General features: G+C 53.9%; 2 pseudogenes; both read right to left on the bottom strand.

Moving 5' to 3' along the window:
• Nucleotides 1–2,056: 2,056 nt before the first annotated feature.
• On the bottom strand, nucleotides 2,057–6,111 carry LOC130262653 (zinc finger protein 239-like; annotated as a pseudogene).
• Nucleotides 6,112–7,491: 1,380 nt separating this feature from the next.
• On the bottom strand, nucleotides 7,492–15,652 carry LOC130263099 (zinc finger protein ZFP2-like; annotated as a pseudogene).
• Between the last annotated feature and the right edge of the window lie 1,799 nt (nucleotides 15,653–17,451).

The following is a 17,451-nucleotide window of genomic DNA, read 5'->3' as shown; positions in this document are numbered from 1 at the left end:
CCCCTTCTTTGCCTCACTTTTCAACAATAAGACAGGTTTGCCCTTTGGACAAGGGTTCTCCTGAGCTGGTAGATGAGGACAGGGAGCAGAACAGGCCCCTGAAATCCAGGAGGAGGCAGCTGGGGATCTGCTGAGCCACTCAGATGCTCACAGGTGTCTCTGGGAGCAGATAGGATTCATAGTAGGGGGATGGGGGAGCTGCTGGATGAGCTCCCCAAGCTGCTCTCCATCATTTACCATCAGTCCTGGCTCACCAGGGACGGTCCCAGAGGACTGGAGGTGCCAATGTGAGCCCATCTCCAAGAAGGGCTGGAAGGAGGATCTGGGGAACTCCAGGCCTGTCAGCCTGACCTCAGTGCCCAACAAGGTGATGGAACAGATCACCTTGAGTGCCATCACAGGGCACCTGCAGGATGGCTGAGGGATCAGAGCCAGCCAGCATGGATTTCAATATCTGCACTGATGATCTGGATGAGGGCATTGAGTGCAGCATCAGCAAATGTGCAGGTGGCACCAAGCTGGGTGTGAGTGTGGATCTGCTGGAGGGTAGGAGGGCTCTGCAGAGGGACCTGGACAGGCTGGATCCAGGGCCCAGATCCAACAGGGTTTAACAAGAGGTTTAACAAGACCAAGTGCCAGGTCCTGCACTTCGGCCATAACAACCCCTGCAGTGCTCCAGGGTGGGGACAGAGTGGCTGGAGAATGGCCAGGTAGAAAGGGACCTGGGGACAGTGATGCACAGCAGACAGGACATGAGCCAGCAGTGTGCCCAGGTGGCCAGGAAGGCCAGTGGCACCTGGCCTGGATCAGGAATGGTGTAGTCAGCAGGAGCAGGGCAGTGATTCTTCTCCTGTGCTCAGCACTGGTTGAGCAGCACCTCAAGTGCTGTGTCCAGATTTGGGCCCCCCAATTTAGGAATGACATGGAGAGGCTGAAGCGTGTCCAGAGCAGGGCAAGAAAGTTTGTGAGGATCTGGAACACAAGTCCTGGGAGGAGCAGCTGAAGGAGCTGGGGATGTTTATCCTGGAGAAGAGGACCCTCGGGGAGACCTCATCACTCTCTATAACTCCCTGACAGGAGAGTGCAGCCAGGTGAGGGTTAGGCTCTTTTCCCAAAACAGTGAGAGGACGAGAGGACACACCCTTATCTGCACCAGGGGATGTTTAGGAAACATCCAGGGGGATGGACATTAGAAAATATTCTTCACAGAAAGGGTGATGGGCTGCCCAGAGAGATGGGTGAGTCACCATCCCTGGAAGTGTTTCAGGAAAGACTGGATGTGTCACTGAGTGCCATGGTCTGGCTGTCAAGGTGGTGTTGGGTCACAGGTTGGATTTGATGCTCTCAAAGATCTTTCCCAACCTGATTAATTCTGTAATTCTGTGATGATTGTGACACGGCAGGGCCCTGGGGAAGTAAGGGGCCAGTGTTATTCTGTTAGGCCTCATGGAACCACAGACACCACTGTGACACTTCAAGGCCTCATATAACCAAGGGGCCATGGTGACACTGCAGAACCAAGGAGAGCATTGCTGCACTGTGGGACCTCATGGAACCAAGGATCCATTGTGACTCTGCAGGGCCTTGGGGAGCCAAGGGCCATTGTGAAACCGAGGGGCCCAATGGAACCAAAGGGCCTTTGTGACTCACAAGGGTGTTGGGGAACCAAGGGGCTTTTGTGACACTAAGGAGCCTCCTGGGATCATGGAGACCATTGTGACACTTAAGGCCATCATGGAATCATGGTGACACCAAACTGGGTGCGAGTGTGGATTTGCTAGAGGGTAGGAGGGCTCTGCAGAGGGACCTGGAGAGGTGTTATGAATTGGTTTAAACACAGAAGACCAAAATAAATGAAACCTCTGTGAATAAAACTAGTTGGACTCAAAAAGGTTTGAAATACACCCAAGAAAAGTGATTAAAACCAAACAGGGTTAGATGTTAGTGCCAAAAAATTAACATATTTTATTTAATATTAAAAGAGGTAAAGAGAAAGAAAGAGAGAAAGAATTAGAAAAAGAGTTGTGCTAAGGGGCCTGGGGGGGACAGGGAGAGAGTGATGTGTTAGGTAGAAATATATCACCCTTCTGGGGTTTCCAATCACAGCTCATTGCTCCCCTCCATCTTGAATTCTTGGTAGCGAGGATCCCCTGCCACTACACTGAAAAGCACAGAATCCAGTGGATTAATGTACATTTGGCCAGGTGGAAACACCCAGGTGCCTCCCCTGCAGGGGTCCAGTTTGAGACTGTCTCTTGCAGCACTGTGGATAATTCTGCAGTGCTCTGGTGCAGGGTCCCCTTTTGGGGGGAACCTTTGGGGGGACCCCTTGGTGGGCCACGACACCCCCTCTGCTGTGCATAAGCTTTTTCCAGGGTGAATGTCACATCCTGAGGTGTCTCCTTAGACCTGAGATCACCTTAGGTGGACATGCAGGTGGTCTGGAACCCAGCTCTTTCCGATGCCCGCCGATGAGAGACTGCAGGAGGCTGTTCTTAGAGGTTTTCATGGTTGTTTATTCTTCCTTATCTCAGGAATGCTTTGTCCAGCGAACAGCGGTCTGCTTGCCAGACGTCCAGGGCAGAATCTGCCTGGTAGAGGCAGGACTTATCTTTTATAGTCTAAATTATGTACTAGGTGTTTACAAATGACCCCCAATACAATACAATCTTGTTACATGGTCCAGCTCTGTCCTCATCCAATCTAAAAGTGCCAGCATGTCACCCAGCATGGATGACACGGAAAAGGAGGAAGAGGTATCCACACCCCCAATTCTCCATGTTGGCCACGAGTCCCTTATCACAAACATTCTAGAAATCTGCTAATTCTACATTCTAACAGTCTAATTTACACTCTATTTATTTTGCAGCTTGCATTTCTTCTCTCAATATTGGTAAATTGTTCCAAGCAGCTAAATCCAGCCCCTGAGACAGCTGGGTCTTATTCGAGGGTCTTTGGGGACGCACCAGGGGGTTCTTAAACCTTCCAGGGAAGCCAGAGGAATAATCTAGACTCCCACAGGAGCGATAGTGGCGGTGTCCGGTGAGAGGGGACAGGGACCGGGAATGGGGACAGGGAATGGGGATGGGGACAGGGAATGGCAATGGGGACAGGGAATGGCAATGGGGACAGGGAATGCGGACAGGGACCGGGAATGGGGACAGGGACTGGGAATGAGGACAGGGACCGGGACTGGGACCGGCTTTGGGGATTGGTTTTAGCTTTAGTTCTTCCAAGAGCAGAGCAGCTGCTGTAAAGTTGTTTCTTGTAAAGGCACGTCAGGCTCCAAAGGCAAAGAGCCCAAGGCTCTCCAGTCCCTGTTCAATCTCTCTGCCACAAAGTCCCGATGGAAGCAGGAGCAGCTCTCTGCTGCAAGAGGTCGAAGCTGCGGCCTGGTGCAGAGTCTCCAGAGGCAGATGCTCCCTGGCCTTTCTTCTTCTCTTCTTTTCCTCCTCATCTTCCTCTTAGTCTTCTCTCCCGTGCTGGTAGTGATGATGATGATGGTGGGGAGGAAGAGAGAGCAACGTGAGAGGAGTGAGAGAGAGCTCTGGCTCCAATACACGGGTTTTTATTGACAAATTTCCCAATGATCAAAAAACAGGAATCCAAACATTTCTCCTAAATCTATTAGAATTGTTCTGTAATACAGAAGTTTACATCTAAGTAGTGCACATGGCCTGTCTGTTCTATCTGAAGAATATTGGAAAAGTTCTTAACATATTTTTATTTTCTCTAGAGCTGTGGTTTTGAGTTTTCGCTGCAGGTTATTTTTGACACCAGATTCTAAGGATTTTACTTTTAAGGCACTTCATATTGTTATCTACTTCAAACTAAGATTTATACTTCTACTACATATCCATGCAAACTAATATTTCTATTTAATTAAAACAAATGCACAGACGTCTATTGCATGTCTGTGTGGCATAATGTAGTTTAATTTCTCAAAAGGTTTTTAATTTAATTCCTGCAGTCTGTTCTCTCTCAGAGGGACTCAGAGAGGCTTCTGTGTTCCACACTCCAATATCCAGGAATGGGTACAGGGACATGGTAATGGGAACGAAAAGAGGAACCGGGAATCGGAATATGGGAACGGGACACGGAATACGGAAATAGCAATTGGATAGAGAATATGTGATAGGGATTTAGAAGATGGGACAGGGACTGGAAATTGGAATATGGGAATGGGATTGGGAATAGGAATATGGGAACTGCACTGGAAATATAGAAATGGAAATGTTGTATGTACATATGTGTGAGAGCTTCCTGTCAAATCCTTATCCTTCCCAACACACAGGGAATATGGGACTGGGAATATGGGAAAGACAACCGGGCAGAGAATATGGGACAGGGAGAGGGAAGGAGAGCGGGAATGGGAATTGGACTGGGATGGGAGCCAGGAGGATGTGGAGCCCCCAGCCAGGTGTCTTCCCAACACGGATTAGCAGCACCAGGGCTCAGCGGGGCTCTGCCCACCGGGGGTCACTGGGGATCATCCAGCGCGGATCCTGCCATGGGGGATGGAGCTGGAGCAGCGCACGAAGCTCTTCCCACACTCGGGGCACTCGCAGGGCTTCTCTCAGTGGAGACTCCGTTGGTGTCTGGTCAAGTGAGATCTGTGTGAGAAGCTCTTCCCACACTCGGGACTCTCGTAGGATCTCTCCTCGGTGTGGATGCGCTGGTGGGTGACGAGGTGTGACCTTTCCCTGAAGCGCCTCCGGCAGTCGGAGCAGCTGAACGGCCTCTCATCCGTATGAATGCGATAGTGCCTGACGAGACGAGAGCTGTTCGGAAACCACTTCCTGCATTTATCACACTCGTAGGGTCTCTCCCCAGTGTGGATGAGCCGGTGGTTGTTGAGGGCAGAGTTGGACTTGAAGCCCTTCCCACAGTCGGAGCAGCAGAACGGCTTCTCATCCCTGTGACTGCGATAGTGCCTGCGGAGATCAGAGCTGGTCAGAAACCCCTTCCTGCATTTATCACACTCGTAGGGCCTCTCCCCAGTGTGGATGCGCCGGTGGGTGATGAGAGCAGAGCTCTGCTTGAAGCCCTGCCCACAGTCAGGACACTCATAAGGCCTCTCATCCGTGTGAGTGCGATAGTGCTGGCGGAGCTTGAAGCCGGTCTGAAACCTCTTCCTGCATTGATCACACTCGTAGGGCCTCTCTCCAGTGTTGATATTGGTGCACAGCCCGGCCTGAGGACTGGCAGAATCTCTTCCCACATTCCCCACACTCGTAGGGCCGTTCCCCTGTGTGGATTCTCTGGTGTCTGATCAGCTCCGCTTTCCACCTGAATATCTTCTCACATTGCGAGCACTTGTGGGGCTTCTCCCCACGGTGAAGCTGCTCACGCAGCCCCAGCTCCGAGCTCCGGCCGCCTCCCCGGCCCGGGCTGGCTCTTTCCTGCTGGGATCCCCGGGCTGTGCGTTTGCAGCCCCTCCTGCTGCGGGATCTGCGGGGCTTTTCCTCCCCGTTGCATTCCTGCGCCGTGGAGCCGCTGCAAACGGCCTCTTGCCCGAGGCTGTGCCGCGGGGATTTGTCCTCCCTGCTGGCCGTGCTCAGCTCCTTGTCTGGGGGAGGAAGGACAAGGACACGACGGGATTTGCCTCCGTGCCACAGGGAAGGGCAAGGAGATCCCCCCAGGGCTGTGCTGCAGCCGGGGCCGTGCTAGGCTGGGAGATGGAACAGGACACAGGGTGAAAGGGGCACTGACTTCCACCTCACCTGCCTGCGGCTCCCGGGACATCGACATCTTCCTCGCGGCTTATTCCTCCCCCTCAATGCATCCAAGGTTTGGGAAATCCTGGTTTGGGGGGAGAAAACAAGGGCTGTGCTCGTTGGGTTTGATGGTGGCGCTGCCCGAGGGCAGCTGGAGAAGTCAGCGCCCCTTTCAGCCTCGGGGGCCCGGACTCCGCTCAGCACCGACCTCCCGCACCCCTCCAGGCTGCCGGGCGTCCCCCGGCTCCGGGATCGCCCCTGGGCGCTCTCACCGATCAGGGGCTCCCGCCTTCCCCCCCGGCTCTGCCGGGGATCCCCAGAGCCGATATCGCCCCCTCCCCGCCGGTACCGGGCGATCGCCACGCGGCAGCCGCCAAGATCCCGCCAGGGCCATTGCCGCCTCGGCTTTGGGCTCCGGCAACATCCGAACATCCCCTGAAGCGCAAAATAAAACCCTCCCGGAGCCCCCCACGATGGATTTGGGGCGAGATCCCCCTCTCCGCTCACCTGCGGGTTTTTGGGGGGGCGATGCTGCCGCACCCGGGGGAAGCTGCGCTCTGTGCGGGCGGGCGGCAGAAGCGCCTGGTTCCAAAATCGCTTCTCCTCTTCCTGCCGTTCCTCCCGTGTCTCTCCTCTTCCTCCCGCTGCTGCTCTTCCTCCTCTTCCCGCTCCTCCTCCGCTCCCAGCCCGGCCCGGGGAGGTGCCGACACCCAAAAGCAGCCGCGCTCTGCCCCGGGCGGTGTCGGAGCGGCTGCGACCACCGCGGCGCTGCGAGTGATACTGGGAGCACTGGGAATGAAGCAAGAGCAGCGGCAGCGATGCTGAGAGCCCCGGGCAGGAACTGGGAGCGCTTTCCCTGCCAGTGCCGCTCTTACTGGGAGCGCTGGGAGGGAACTGGGAGCAAAGAGCGCCCGGCCATGACCGCAGCTGGCGCTGGGCGGGGCCGGAGGGCGTGGTTATGCAAATTAGGGAGCGATCGCGCGCTGGGATTGGTGGGCGGGAGCGGCGCGGGGTTGCCGCGGTCACGTGAGCGCCGTGAGGGGAACGGAGCGATGGCGGCGGCGCCCGGTTAGAGGGGAAAGGGAGCGGGAATGGGGACAGGGAACGGGAATGGGGACAGGGAACGGGAATGGGGACAGGGAATGGGAATGGGGACAGGGAACGAGAATGGGGACAGGGAACGAGAATGGGGACAGGGAATGGCGACAGAGACCGGGAATGGGGACTGGGAACGGGAATGGGGACAGGGTATGGGGATGGGGACAGGGTATGGGGATGGGGACAGGGAACGGGAATGAGGACAGAGACCGGGAATGGAGACAGGGAGCGGGAATGGGGACAGGGAATGGCAATGGGGACAGGGAATGCGGACAGGGACCGGGAATGGGGACAGGGACTGGGAATGAGGACAGGGACCGGGACCGGCTGTGGGGATTGGTTGTGGCTTTAGATCTGCCAAGAGCAGAGCAGCTGTTGGCTTCTGTAAAGTTGTTTCTGGTAAAGGCACGTCAGGCTTCAAAGGCAAAGAGCCCAAGGCTCTCCAGTCCCTCTTCAATCTCTGCCACAAAGTCCCGATGGAAGCAGGAGCAGCTCTCTGCTGCAAGAGGTCGAAGCTGCGGCCTGGTGCAGAGTCTCCAGAGGCAGATGCTCCCTGGCCTTTCTTCTCCTCTTCTTTCTTCTTCATGTTCCTCTTCTTCTTCTCTCCCGTGCTGGTAGTGGTGATGATGATGGTGGGGGAGGAAGGGAGAGCAATGAGAGAGGAGGGAGAGAGAGCTCTGGCTCCAAGACACAGATTTATATTGACAAATTTCCCAATGATCAGAAAGCAGGAACCTGATGCATTTCTCCTAAACCTGTTACAATTGGGATTTTGTAATACAAAAGATAACATCAAACTTGTGCACAGGTGGTGTTTGTTCTATCTGAAGAATACAAGCAAAATTCTTATTGTATTTTTATTCTCTCTAGAGCTCTGGTCTTGAGCTCTCACTGCAGGTTATTTTTGACACCAGATTCTAAGGCTTTTACTTTTAAGGCACTTCAAACATATTGTTACTTACTTCAGACTAAGATTTATACTTCTACTTCATATCTATGCAAACTAATACTTCTACTTAGAAAAAAAAGCACAGAACTCTATTTCATGTCTGTGTGGCATAATGTAGTTTCATTTCTCAAACCGTTACTAATTCCTGCATTCTGTCCTCTCTTGGAGGGACTCAGAGAGGCTTCTGTGTTCCCCAGTCCCACATCTGGGAATGGAGACAGGGACATGGGAACGGGAAAGGAAACAGGAACAGGGAATGGGAGTGTGGGAACCGGACAGGGAATATGGAAATAGCAATTGGAGAGAGAATATGGAATGGGGACTTAGAAGATGGGAAAGGGATCGGAAATTGGAATACGGGAATGGGATTGGGAATAGGAAATGGAAATGTTGTACATATATATCTGTGAGAGCTTCCTGTCAAATCCTTATCCTTCCCAACACACAGGGAATATGGGACTGGGAATATGGGAACGACAGCTGGGCAGAGAATACGGGACAGGGAGAGGGAAGGAGAGCGGGAATGGGAATTGGACTGGAATGGAGCCAGGAGGATGTGGAGCCCCCAGCCAGGTGTCTTCCCAACACGGATCAGCAGCACCAGGGCTCAGCGGGGCTCTGCCCACCGGGGGTCACTGGGGATCATCCAGCACGGATCCTGCCCTGGGGGATGGAGCTGGAGCAGCGCACGAAGCTCTTCCCACACTCGGGGCACTCGCAGGGCTTCTCTCAGTGGAGACTCCGTTGGTGTCTGGTCACATGAGAGCTGTGTGAGAAGCTCTTTCCACACTCAGGACATTTGTAGGGTCTCTCCCCGGTGTGGATGCGCCGGTGCTTGACGAGGGCAGAGTTGTACTTGAAGCCCTTCCCGCAGTCAGAGCAATGGAATGGCCTCTCATCTGTGTGGATGCGATGGTGTCTGACGAGATGGGAGCTGGTCCGAAACGTCTTCCTGCATTTATCACATTCGTAGGGTCTCTCCCCAGTGTGGATGAGCCGGTGGCTGAGTAGGTGTGACTTGTGCTTGAATCCCTGTTCACAATCAGGACACTCATAAGGCCTCTCATCTCTGTGAATGCGATAGTGCAGGAGCAGACTGGAGCTGGTCTGAAACCTCTTCCTGCATTTATCACACTCGTAAGGTCTCTCCCCACTGTGGGTGTGCCGGTGCCTGGCAAGGTGTGAGTTGAGCTTGAAGCACTTCCCGCACTCAGGACACTCAAAAGGCCTCTCATCCTTGTGAGTGTGGTAGTGCAGGACGAGACAGGTGTTGGTCTGAAACCTCTTCCTGCATTTATCACACTCGTACGGCCTCTCTTCAGTGTGGGTTCTCTGGTGCACAGTCAGCTGTGTGCTCCACCTGAATCTCTTCCCACACTCCAAACACTCGTACGGCCTCTCCCCAGTGTGGATCCTCTGGTGTGCAGCCCTCTTTGAGTACAACCTGAATCTCTTCCCACACTCCCCACACTCGTAGGGCCGTTCCCCTGTGTGGATTCTCCAGTGTTCAGTGAGTTCTGATTTCCACCTGAATCCCTTCCCACATTGCGAGCACTTGTGGGGCTTCTCACGCAGCCCCAGCTCCGAGCTCCGGCCGCCTCCCCGGCCCGGGCTGGCTCTTTCCTGCTGGGATCCCCGGGCTGTGCGTTTGCAGCCCCTCCTGCTGCGGGATCTGCGGGGCTTTTCCTCCCCGTTGCATTCCTGCGCCGTGGAGCCGCTGCAAACGGCCTCTTGCCCGGGGCTGTGCCGCGGGGATTTGTCCTCCCTGCTGTCCGTGCTCAGCTCCTTGTCTGGGGGAGGAAGGACAAGGACACGATGGGATTTGCCTCCATGCCAGAGGGAAGGGCAAGGAGATCCCCCAAGGGCTGTGCTGCAGCCGGGGCCGTGCCGGGCTGGGAGATGGAGCAGGACACAGGGGAAAGGGGCACTGACTTCCTCCTCACCTGCCTGCGGCTCCTGGGACATCGACCTCGTCCTCATGGCCTCCTTCTCCTCCTCCTCCTCGCTGCCGAGCTTTGGGAAATCCTGGTTTGGGGGAAAACAAGGGCCGAGCGCGTTGGGTTTGATGGTGGAGCTGCCCGAGGGCAGCTGGAGAAGTCACCGCCCCTTTCAGCCTCGGGGGCCCGGAGCCCGCTCAGCACCGACCTCCCGCACCCCTCCAGGCTGCCGGGGGTCCCCCGGCTCCGGGATCGCCCCTGGGCGCTCTCACCGATCAGGGGCTCCCGCCTTCCCCCCCGGCTATGCCGGAGATCCCCAGAGCCGATATCGCCCCCTCCCCGCCGCTACCGGGCGATCGCCACGCGGCACCGCCAAGATCCCGCCAGGGCCATTGCCGCCTCGGCTTTGGGCTCCGGCAACATCCGAACAACCCCCGAACCGTAAAATAAAACCCTCCCGGAGCCCCCCACGATGGATTTGGGGCGAGCTCCCCCTCCCCGCTCACCTGCGGGTTTTTGGGGGGCGATGCTGCCGCACCCGGGGGAAGCTGCGGCTCTGTGCGGGCGGGCGGCAGAAGCGCCTGGTTCCAAAATCGCTTCTCGTCTTCCTGTCTCTCTTCCCGTGTCGCTCCTCTTCCTCCCGCTGCTGCTCTTCCTCCTCTTCCCGCTCCTCCTCTTCTTCCCGCTCCTCCTCCGCTCCCAGCCCGGCCCGAGGATGTGCCGACACCCAAAAGCAGCCGCGCTTTGCCCCGGGCGGTGTCGGAGCGGCTGCGATCCGCGCGGCGCTGCGAGTGATACTGGGAGCGCTGGGAATGACAGCAAGAGCAGCGGCAGCGATGCTGAGAGCCCCGGGCAGGAACTGGGAGCGCTTTCCCTGCCAGTGCCGCTCTTACTGGGAGCGCTGGGAGAAAACTGGGAGCAAAGAGCGCCCGGCCATGACCGCAGTTGGCGCTGGGCGGGACCGGAGGGCGTGGTTATGCAAATTAGGGAGCGACCGCGCGCTGGGATTGGTGGGCGGGAGCGGCGCGGGGTTGCCGCGGTCACGTGAGCGCCGTGAGGGGAACGGAGCGATGGCGGCGGCGTCCGGTTAGAGGGGAAAGGGAGCGGGAATGGGGACAGGGAACGGGAATGGGGACAGGGAATGGCAATGGGGACAGGGAATGCGGACAGGGACCGGGAATGGGGACAGGGACTGGGAATGAGGACAGGGACCGGGACCGGGACCGGCTGTGGGGATTTGTTGTGGCTTTAGATCTTCCAAGAGCAGAGCAGCTGCTGTAAAGTTGTTTCTGGTAAAGGCACGTCAGGTTCCCAAGGCAAAGAGCTCAAGGCTCTCCAGTGCCTCTTCAATCTCTGTCACAAAGTCCCGATGGAAGCAGGAGCAGCTCTCTGCTGCAAGAGGTCGAAGCTGCGGCCTGGTGCAGAGTCTCCAGAGGCAGATGCTCCGTGGCCTTTTGTCAGGGTCCACACCACATGCGGAGTCCTGGTGGGTTCTTTTAGGGATCTCAAATCGCAAAAGACACAGCAGGGGACAAAAACAATTAACTTTTGCAAAAGATGCACTTTTATTTAGTGCCAACCAAATGCAATAGAGGGACAGAGAGAAAGAGGGAGACAGACAGAGACACAGAGAGAGAGGGGTTGGGATTAGAGCTACCAAGACGGGCAGACAATCCTTGTGGAACCAGCCAATAGATGTCCGTTGCTGTCTGGGGAGATCTCGGGGGTCTTTAGTTTGAGGGTGTCTTTTATAGTCTTTTCTATGGTGTCGGGCAACTGGCCAAAAGGTGGGGAGATTTATGGAATATTGTATGTGGAAATTGTTGCTCCAAGAAGCAGGTGGAAACAGGACTCTGTGCAGGTGGCCTGGGTGGGAGCAGTGCACCATGGCAAGCTCCAGGCACACAGGAGCAGTGCACCATGGCAAGCTCCAGGCCCACAGGAGCAGTGAATCATGGCAAGCTCCAGCCCCACAGGAGCAGTGCACCATGGCAAGCTCCAGGCCCACAGGAGCAGTGAATCATGGCAAGCTCCAGGCACACAGGAGCAGCGCACCATGGCAAGCTCCAGGCACAAAGCCTGTGTAGCAGTGCACCATGGCAAGCTCCAGGCACACCAACAGTCCTTGTGACCAGTTCTGCAGCAAGTCGCCTGTGTAGGAGCAGCACACCATGACCAGTTAATTGTTCTCACACCTGTGGGAGCAGACCTGCCCTGGTTGGGATGGGCACCACCTGAGAACAGTCACTTGGCATTCCTCTCTTCCCTTGGTCAGCGCCTTTAAACTGCAGTTCTTTAGGCCTCAGTCGAGGGTCGTTGGGCAGAACATGTGAGAGGCTTTTACACGGAATCTTACACCTTTCTTCTCTTCTATCATCTTCCTTTTCATCTTCTCTCCCATGCTGGTAGTGGTGATGATGATGGTGGGGGAGGAAGGGAGAGCGACGAGAGAGGAGCGAGAGAGAGCTCTGGCTCCAAGACATGGATTTTTATTGACAAATTTCCCAATGATCAAAAAACAGGAACCTGATGTATTTCTCCTAAACCTGTTAGAACTGGGCTTCTGTAATAGAAGTGTTTACATCTAACTTGTGCACAGGTCCTGTTTGTTCTATCTGAAGAATACAGGAAAATTTCTTAACATATTTTTATTCTCTCTAGAGCTCTGGTCTTGAGCTCCCACTGCATGTTGTTTTTCACACCAGATTCTAAGGCTTTTACTTTTAAGGCACTTCAAACATATTGTTACTTACTTCAGACTAAGATTTATATTTCTACTTCATATCTATGTAAATTAATATTTCTACTTAGAAACAAAAGCACAGATCTCTATTTCATGTCTGTGTGGCATAATGTAGTTTCATTTCTCAAACCGTTACTAATTCCTGCATTCTGTCCTCTCTTGGAGGGACTCAGAGAGGCTTCTGTTTTCCTCAGTCCCACATCTAGGAATGGGGACTGGGAGATGGGATCGGGAATGGAAAGAGGAACAGGGAATGGGAATACAGGAATGGGACATGGAATATGAAATAGCAATTGGAGAGAGAATATGGAATGGGGATTTAGAAGATGGGACAGGGCATGGAAATTGGAATCTGGGAACTGCACTGGAAATACAGAAATGGAAATATTGTATGTACATATGTGTGAGAGCTTCCTGTCAAATCCTTATCCTTCCCAACACACAGGGAATATGGGACTGGGAATATGGGAACGACAACCGGGCAAAGAATACGGGACAGGGAGATGGAAGGAGAGCGGGAATGGGAATTGGACTGGGATGGGAGCCAGGAGGATGGAGCCCCCAGCCAGGTGTCTTCCCAACAGGGATCAGTGGCACCAGGGCTCAGCGGGGCTCTGCCCACCGGGGGTCACTGGGGATCATCCAGCGCGGATCCTGCCCTGGGGGATGGAGCTGGAGCAGCGCACGAAGCTCTTCCCACACTCGGGGCACTCGCAGGGCTTCTCTCAGTGGTGACTCCGTTGGTGTCTGGTCAAGTTACAGCTCAGTGAGAAGCTCTTCCCACACTCGGGACACTCATAGGGTCTCTCCCCGGTGTGGATGCACCGATGCTGGATGAGGATGAAGCTGTGCTTGAAGCCCTTCCCACAGTCAGAACACTCGTAAGGCCTCTCATCCCTATGAGTGCGATAGTGCTTGAGGAGATCGGAGCTGTTTGGAAACCACTTCCTGCATTTATCACACTCGTAGGGTCTCTCCCCAGTGTGGATGTGCCGGTGGGCAACAAGGGCAGAGTTTTGCTTGAAGCCCTTCCCACAGCTGGAGCAGCAGAACGGTCTCTCATCCTTGTGAATGCGATAGTGCTCGAGGAGAGTGGAGCTGGTCTGAAACCTCTTCCTGCATTTATCACACTCGTAGGGTCTCTCCCCAGTGTGGGTGCGCCGGTGGTTGACAAGGTGTGAGTTGAGCTTGAAGCCCTTCCCACATTCATGACACTCATAAGGCCTCTCATCCTTGTGAGTGCAATTGTGTAGGAGGAGACTGGAGCTGGTCTGAAACCTTTTTCTGCATTTATCACACTCGTAGTGCCTCTCCCCAGTGTGGCTCCTCTGGTGCACAGACAGGCCTGAGCTGCGGCTGAATCTCTTCCCACACTCCCCACACTCATAGGGTCTCTCCCCAGTGTGGATGCAACGGTGGATCATGAGAGTGGAGCGGTGCTTGAAGGCCTGCCCACAATCAGGACACCTCTAAGGCCTCTCATGCGTGTGAGTGCGATAGTGTTTGAGAAGACAGGCTCTTCGCAGAAAGGTCTTCCTGCATTTATCACACTCGTAGGGTCTCTCACCAGTGTGGCTCCTCTGGTGCACAGACAGGCCTGAGCTGCGGCTGAATCTCTGCCCACACTCTCCACACTCATAGTGTCTCTCCTCAGTGTGGATCCTCCAGTGCAGATTCAGGTTTGAGCTCTGGCTGAATCTCTTCCCACACTCCCCACACTCGTAGGGCCGTTCCCCCGTGTGGACTCTCTGGTGTTTGCTCAGTTCCGATCTCCACCTGAATCCCTTGCCACGTTGCGAGCACTTGTGGGTCTTCTCCCCACGGTGAAGCTGCTCACGCAGCCCCAGCTCTGAGCTCCGGCCGCCTCCCCGGCCCGGGCTGGTTCTTTCCTGCTGGGATCCCCGGGCTGTGCGTTTGCAGCCCCTCCTGCTGCGGGATCTGCGGGGCTTTTCCTCCCCGTTGCATTCCTGTGCCGTGGAGCTGCTACAAACGGCCTCTTGCCCGGGGCTGTGCCGCGGGGATTTGTCCTCCCTGCTGTCCGTGCTCAGCTCCTTGTCTGGGGGAGGAAGGACAAGGACACGACGGGATTTGCCTCCGTACCACAGGGAAGGGCAAGGAGATCCCCCCAGGGCTGTGCTGCAGCCGGGGCCTGCTGGGCTGGGAGATGGAGCAGGACACAGGGGGAAGGGGGCACTGACTTCCTCCTCACCTGCCTGCGGCTCCTGGGACATCGACATGTTCCTCACGGCTTATTCCTCCTCCTCAATGCATCCACGGTTTGGGAAATCCTGGTTTGGGGGGAAAACAAGGGCTGAGCGTGTTGGGTTTGATGGTGGCGCTGCCCGAGGGCAGCTGGAGAAGTCAGCGCCCCTTTCAGCCTCGAGGGCCCAGAGCCCGCGCAGCATCGACCTCCCGCACCCCTCCAGGCTGCCGGGGGTCCCCCGGCTCCGGGATCGCCCCTGGGCGCTCTCCCCGCTCCGGGGCTCCCCCCTTTCCCCCCCGGCTCTGCCGGGGATCCCCAGAGCCGATATCGCCCCCTCCCCGCCGGTACCGGGCGATTGCCACGCGGCAGCCGCCAAGATCCCACCAGGGCCATTCCTGGCTTGGCTTTGGGCTCCTGCAACGTCCGAACATCCCCTGAACCGCAAAATAAAACCCTCCCGGAGCCCCCCACGATGGATTTGGGGCGAGCTCCCCCTCCCCGTTCACCTGCGGGCTGGAGCTGCAGTATGAGTTGGAGTCCAATGCCACCATTGACATTGCCAATGCATTTTCCTCTGTGGAGAGCATTGTTCAAACTTGGTTAGCTGAGAGAGGACATAGTCAAGCAGAGTTACTGCAGATGGTCTAAGTAGAGCAAAGGATAGCCCAAGGTCAAAGGTCCTTGTGACAGGGGGGTTGTGGTGACAATGCTTATTGCAGCAAGAAAAAAAGGAACTAAAACAGAACTAAAAACCGCAGACATACAACAGCAAACCACAGAAATGTAGAAGCAGTTAAAAACAGAATATTGCAAAACTAACTTATGCAAGATGAAGATAACCAATAATGAGCTTGGCTTTTGTAATATGTATGAAGCTAATTAAGAAGTGTATAAAAGCAGAACTGTTTTATCAATAAATCAAGTCTTGCTGATGACCATCTGGTGTCCGCAATCTCCCTTTCTCCGACAAATGGTGACCCCGACGTCGCCCTCCTTATCAACAAAGAAAACGGGGGAGGACGTGCCACGGCAGAGAAAGTAGGAGTTGGGTCCTGATCGCAGCCAGGACGGTGCAAAAATCTGCCAGACAAACGGCACCCCCAAAGACCATAAAGGTGGTTTTGGGCCATACATGCCACCGGAGCCTGGAGAGCTGCAACAGCGCTGATAACAGAGATGGATAGGCAAGTGGCATATAAATTATTTACTCGTACTCTACAGCAGTGCAATGTTCAAGGAATTGATTTAAAAAAAAACTTACCAGGGTTATTAGCATGGGGGTATGCAAAGAGTTGTTTTGTTGTGCCGCAAACAGTACATGAATTGTCAAATGGCATAAACTTAGTGATAAACTATGGGAGGCTGTGTTAAATAGTGATAAAACAGCAAAGAAACTGAGTAAAATATGGAAAATAGTACATAATGCTTTGTTGCAGAAAGTAGTAGAGAAAAGGGCAGCTAGGCAAGCTGTTAAAGCACATAAAAAAAATTTGTCTTACGGGCTTGAGAAAGGACAACCATTGGCCCCACAAATAAGATCTGTGCAAATTCCAATTGCTGGGACAGCAGGGAATGGTAATGTTAACTCAGAGGACAACTCACCCACACCGTCTGCTCCTTTACTTGAGTAGCAAGAGTTTGTGCAAAGTAAAGATGATAAACAACCACGGCCCCCATCTCAGATACATGGCATACAAAATCCAATCCCGGGTCCTGAAGGTGACTCGTTGAAGGAAATGGCACAGCAAAGACGGGAGGCATGGAAAAGCTTGGCACAACAGTCAGTGTTGGATAGGAATGGGAATGTAGTCCCTACCTCTAGATTTATGGCATTCCCTGCAACATTTACTCCTTTATATGACCAGCAAGGCAACCCAGCAGGGATGCAAGCAGATTTCCATCCTTTAAATTAGAAAATGCTAGCGCAATTAAGACAAACAGTGAGTCAATTTGAATTTAAGAGTGAGCCCGTAAGACAAATGTTAAATTACCTATTTAACACACAAGTCCTTTTGCCAAATGATTTAAAGAGTATCTCACGGTTGATTTTATCTGAGCATCAATTGATACTATTTGGGGCACATTGGCAAGCGTTAGTTCAAAAATCAGTGGCTACACAGCGTCAGCAGGGTAACCCACTGCATGGAGTAACTATAGATGAATTAATGGGAACAGAAAATTTTCTCAGGTCTAAAGCACAGTTGTTGATAGGAGCAAATAAAGCCCAAGAGGCCATAAGATTGTTCCGCAATGCTTTAAATAGGGTTAAGGAGCCTAGTGGTTTGCCTGCTTACATGGAAGTAAAACAAGGACAAGATAAGACATTTAGTGCCTTTGTTAATAAAATAGCAGCTGCAATTAACAAGGCAAAAACACCAAAATGGATAAAAGTTCATTTAATAAAACAGTGTGTAATACAAAATAGCAATCCAAATATTCAGAGACTTATAGCCACTTTACCAAGGAATTGGGGAATAAAAGAGTTGCTAAAGCGAGCTTCTATGATGCCAACAAGAAATCAGGCATTTTTAGTTGATGCTATAAAGGAATTGGGAGCAGGTTTACAAAAACAGGCAGAGGCTACTCAGTCTCAAGTGTTAGCTGCCCTTGCTCCTCTCCAGGCCTCCACAGTCACTAACAACAATCCCCCGCACAGTTACCCATCCGCCATATGTTATCAATGCAAAAAAAGGGGTCATATCCAACGTGCATGCCGAGCAGCAGGAGTTTGGTGCCAAACTTGTCACTCTGACACACACAATGCAGCTGCCTGTCGCCGTAAGTCGGGAAACCGCAAGCAAAGC

This window comes from Oenanthe melanoleuca, chromosome 25 (genome assembly GCF_029582105.1).
Source record: "Oenanthe melanoleuca isolate GR-GAL-2019-014 chromosome 25, OMel1.0, whole genome shotgun sequence".
In the NCBI taxonomy this organism is placed as follows: domain Eukaryota; kingdom Metazoa; phylum Chordata; class Aves; order Passeriformes; family Muscicapidae; genus Oenanthe; species Oenanthe melanoleuca.
Note: the sequence above shows the minus strand (reverse complement) of the source record. Positions and strands in the feature narration are given on the sequence as shown.